The sequence below is a fragment of the Capsicum annuum genome, chromosome 7 (genome assembly GCF_002878395.1).
Source record: "Capsicum annuum cultivar UCD-10X-F1 chromosome 7, UCD10Xv1.1, whole genome shotgun sequence".
Taxonomy (NCBI): domain Eukaryota; kingdom Viridiplantae; phylum Streptophyta; class Magnoliopsida; order Solanales; family Solanaceae; genus Capsicum; species Capsicum annuum.
The window spans coordinates 5,977,302-5,982,884 of NC_061117.1; the positions used below are offsets into that span (position 1 = coordinate 5,977,302).

General features: G+C 35.9%; 1 long non-coding RNA gene across 1 annotated transcript; it reads right to left on the bottom strand.

Moving 5' to 3' along the window:
* On the bottom strand, positions 1 to 3,972 carry LOC107877657. Its single transcript, XR_001676455.2, has 2 exons — positions 3,109 to 3,972; positions 1 to 1,101 (listed from the first exon to the last, which is right to left on the bottom strand). It is a non-coding gene; the product is annotated as an uncharacterized LOC107877657 (long non-coding RNA).
* Between the last annotated feature and the right edge of the window lie 1,611 nt (positions 3,973 to 5,583).

A 5,583-nucleotide genomic window follows, 5' to 3' on the forward strand; every position in this document is an offset into this window, starting at 1 on the left:
TAGAACATTGAATATCATAAATACAAGTTATAATAAGAGTAAATACATCAAATCACTCCTAAACTTGTTCGCATAAGTTACTTTAAACCCTTAACTTTATGGTTAGTTATTTACCCCCTTAACAACTTTATACTGAATTAATTCGACCCTTAAAGCTGACGTGGCAAAAATGAAAATAAAAGACGCGTAAGTCTTGTTTTTATGAAACAATAGACCCACTTATATATATATGTGTGTGTATGTATATATTAAGAAAAGAAAATAAAAAGACCCCCCGCCTCCCCTTCTCCTTCTTTCCCCGCCTTTCCCGTTCAATCCCAAATTTTCCAACTCCGGCACCCATATCCACAATAAACAGCATCGTCTCTGCTCCAACGTACTACTAATTCTCTCATTAGTATTTATCCCAATTTCTTCCTCCAAAGAAAATAGGAAAATGTCTATGTCTCTTGCAATCAAAAGCCTTAGCATTTTTTATTGTAACATTCATTTCAAGAACCACCCAATTGGAGTGTCTCCTGCACCAACAGATCTGCCTCAAACTTGTTTTTCAAGATTTAGAGATGGACCCAAATACTACTGTCTTGCGGAGAAATTTTGACTTTTTGAGAGTCCCCACTTAATTTTGAAAAGGAATTAAGAAACCTTTAGAGAGTTACTTCAAACGATTCAAAACAGAAAAATCGTTTTAAGTTTTGAAGATTCCGAGTAAGTGGTTCCTATTAACGTTTTAGGAAGGTGTTAGGCATCTAAAACGTCCACTAACTTGCGGTTATCCGGACTGTTTAAAAATCATCTTTTGATTAGCTTCGAAAAAGATTAATTTTGACGAAAAGTGACTAATTTTTTGAAAACAAAATCAATTTTGGAAATATTTTGGTGTTTATGCAAAACTTGTTTTTTAGCGACTTGACTAAGGATTTAACTAGGTTCGCAAAGCACGTAAAACAAGTAAGCAAAAGGGAAAGAGGAAAGGGAAGAAGTAGTGATTTAGGCTTCTAAATCCAAACCGTCGACCCTGTCCTAATCTAGTTGGATTTTTGACCCATTTTCACCTGTCCTAATCTGGTTTTCGAGCGTTTGGCTCGAATCTCGCTCCACCTGTATTAAATTTACAACTTTAGCTTCGAAACCCAAATGAATGAATAAATAAATAAATAAAATAAACAAAGACGATAATGCTTAAAAAATGAGACTCTGAATTTCTTAGCCGCTCCCAATGTAGGACTTTAATCCGTTTCTTTTCCTCCCGTCTTGTCGTATCCATACGCCAAACGATGGGCTTTTGGACCTTCTCTTGGACATAGTTTAACGAGGTGGGCCTCTTGGGCCCATTAAGGAATGCAAAGGGAAAGAGTCCATTTAGGACTCCAAGGTAGATTCATGCAAGGCAAGAAAATAAAGAACATATTAATACATGATCAACTAAAGAGGCAAGAAAACATGAAGGAAATTTGTACACATTCACTACATAAGTAAAGAAACAGGGGTCCTAACAAATAATCGAAAAATAATTGGGAATTATAGAACAAACGTATCATCCCACATAATAGGCGCAATCAAGGTAGAAGAATTAAAGTAACTAACATGGGATCAATATAACGAAGGAAAAGGATACGGGGAACTCAATACCTAACCGATTGAGGACATATTATGATATGGATTTTTAATAATTAAAAGTTGATTAGTGAAACCGAGATATGCTCCTAAAGGCAAAACAGTAGCATGGATGACTAGCGGATTTCCAAGTAGTAACGAAAAGAGAAGTTGAATTAATTTCTAAACTAAAATTTAAGGGGATATCAACAGGGCTAGAGAAAAACAACCTATCGGAATGTAAATCGCGCTTTAATGAACTCCTTGCGGCATATAAAATCATAGGTTGATTAGGGTAGTTATTATATGATAACCGAACAAAGCAAGCAGGGACGGGAAAGCACTTGGGGATCCTGGATGCACCAAAAGGAGACACCGGCAGTAGACTCTCGAAAATGGAAGTAGATAACTGTAATACTCTACTACACATCTCAACCTCGCTTTCGAGAGTAAAAGGGGCTATGACTTCAACCCTTCTTTCTTGACCAAGAAAAATCATCGAGAATCTTTAGTCTAAACACAAATTGCATACATAATGTAACGACGGAATTGAAACATCCTTTTCGAACAGGCATACTCAAGTGTTTAGCAAATCAACAGGGCAACGTCGCATTTATCATTCTAACAAAAGGAAAAATCCAACTGGATAAAAGTATAAAGGAAGAACGAAAAATAAATTTCAAATTTTGATACCAAAACAGGCGCAACTGTCAAATTAAAGCAGGGGAGAGGTAGGGGTATTGTTCTCACCTCCATCCTCTTTTTAACAAATTCTAAAATACGATATTTTTAACAATCAAAACGGTCATCAGAGAATTATACAATTTTTGGTATGACTTTGGACATATCTCACTGTTCCTTTTGGCATTGGAAAGCCAGAAGAGCTCTCAAGGCAGTCCTTCGGGTGATGTTACCAGTTAAACAGAAAACAACAATCTGAGACTGTCACACAGTAATGACAAACAAGTCAACACATCATTATGATCCTCCCTCTAGTTCGAACGACATGGCTATCGAGGGATCCTTGGACTTTCTAGTGGATTTTGGACCTTACTCATCGTCACCTTGGCTTATGAGAAACCAAAGACTCTCGAGAGGTAACTCTACCAGCAACATGACAGCTTGAAAACTATGATACTATCCAGTAATAATGACAGTTGAAATACCTTTACATATCAACTACAAATAGAGCAACGCATGGCTAGAGCTATGGAATACAATCAAAGCTACAAACTTTAATTAGAAATCCGGCCATTGCCACCAACAGTACACAAAATGAGAGCATTAGCACGATCAACAATTCCTCGAATATATGGCAAATCATGAATTCAAACTAAAGACGACAAAAACCTATATCATGCAATCAACACAGCTTTCACTAGAACCTATGGCCTATAAGGCCTCTACAACAACTAATTCCCAGCACATAAGATTATCGCAAATATCATTATATCTACAGAATGGTGAGATGAAGCAGAACACAGATGGAACTCAAACGAAATGGGATATTACCTGTTCGAAAGCAGCAAAATATGACGACGAGCTCCATTTAGAATCACAACCACCGAAAACTTCTTCACCGTCACCCGAAACTTTAATTTAGCCAATGAACAAGAACGGAATTGCTACTCAAGACTGTATTTTCTCATGAATTTTCTTTCTTCCTTCTCTCTCTTTCTTGTCTTTTCTCTCAAATTGTTCGAACCCAAGACTTTTTCCCCCTTTTTCCATACCCAAAATTTTCCTGTTCTAATTTTCAACTTCCGAATTTCCAAACCCTCCAGAATTTTTCCACTTTTCAAATCAGAATTTCTCTCCGAAAGTTTCTCTCAAATTTTCCCCAAATCCCAACTCAAGGATTACCAACCCTTAAAGTTTCGAACGCCAAAATTTTCTTAGAAAATATTTGAACCAAAATCAACCCCCCTATAATAATGACCCCAAGGGTCATTATATAGAAGACGAAATTGGGGGGTAAATCAGGGATTTTCGAAGGAGATTCAAAATTTGAGTTCAAGAGGATTTCCCCCCAACAAACTTTAAAGAATTTTTGGATTTTTGAGAACCATCGAGATGGGTGGACCAATAGAATTTTACCCAAACTAATTCCCTAAAAAAACCAATGGGAATCCACAATATATGTACGAAACCATACGAATCAACCCGAGATTTGTGGGAATGGGACATTGCGGAAGCCAGCTCATGCTTTTTCTGGAAGATTCAAGGGTTTCCTTGCACGAATTTGCATGGTAGGGGCACGTGATTGACGGGTTGAGTTTAGGTCGGTCGCGGATCAACAGATTCGGCTTGAGAAAAATAGGAATTAGGTCAATTTGGAATTGTTTCGGGTCAAGAGGTGTTGTCGTCTGCTGATGTTATGATTTGGGAGTTGATGTTGTTGTTTTGGTGGAAGAGAGGAAATAAATGGTTATGGGCCGGGTATTGGTATGATTGGGCCGAGCAAGGAGTATGTTAGGCTGGTAACATTGAGAAGGAAGTAATGGGCTGATAATTGTTTTGTTATTTGGAAAATGGGGAGTAGGCCGGTATTGGGTTAACATTGGGTGTTGGGGATTTGGCCGACTCCATTTAAATTTTGGCCAATTGAAATCAAATGGCCAATTGCATCGCAATAGTGGACAGTTTGATTTCAATTATAGCCAAACCCAATAGATTGGCTAAACTAAATCAAAATTCAAAGCGAATTGATACCTCATTTAACTCTGAGCTTTCTTGATTTAATAAAATCAAACACATATTTATCCAAATAAATTATATTTTAAGAATACAAATATATTTAAATCAAGACTTTAATCATTTAAAATTATTTCCAGACAAACCTTGATTAAAATTCAATATTTTATAAAAATAAATATTTAAGCAACAAAATTATATAATTTCATATAACTGAATACGATAATATATAATCGCTACTTAAAATCACGGGATAAATACTTTTTGAAAAGTTTATTTATTCGATAAAATAAATATTTTAATTTTATTGAAAATCGAAAAAGCTCGAAATTAAATTTAGTCGTGCAGGGCAAAAATTAGGTGTCAACAACTACTATTGCGTTTTAGCCAAAGCCGAAGACAAAGCTAGAGAAATTCGGAGGTAAAGTATCTGATTTTTATCACTTGAGCATTTTGGATGAAATGAAATTAAGTGGAGGAGAATGATTGTAGTTGATTTATATGCTCAAGTTTAGCTATTTTGGGATTCGGATGTAGTTGATTCATCCTTTGATTTGAATTTCAATGTCCAAAATTTATGTTGGTCTTCCTATTTTTGATGCTTTGTTATTTTTAGCCGAAATTTACTGTCAAAGTTTTCAATTTGATTATCTTTGTAAATATGAAAAATTGGAATAAAATTGAAGAACGGTCCCTAAAATCGTGTAATCTTGTGCTGGTGTAGCAACCCTTTTGGTTACCTATATCATTTGTTGTATGTGGAATGATAACCTCTCCGATTATAGCCGATAATCTATTTACAAATTTCCTTTAAATTGTCAATCTTTAGATAATCTTGCGCATTATTTGATGTTGGATACGAGACGACTTACAGATATCCTTTGAATTGCTAGCTTTTAGGTAATCTAGCACATTATCTGACCTTGGATAAGAGATGACTTATAGATATCCCTCCAATCGGTAGCTTTTAGGTGTTCCTGCATATCATCTGACCTTGGATACAGTATGACTTATAAATATCACTCAAATTGCTAGTCTTTGGGTAATCCTGCACATAATCGATCTTTGATATGACGCGGCTTATAGCGAACCCTTGGACGTATCAATTTGATAATCTTGCATATTCTCCGGTTAGGATTTAGTTGCGACTTATGGATAACCTTCAGACTATCGATTTTTGGGCGATCTTGAACACTATCCGATTAGGATGTTGTTGTGGCTTACGGATGACCTACAGGCTATCAACTCATAAGTGATCTTGCACACTATCCCATATCAAATAATATGACTTAT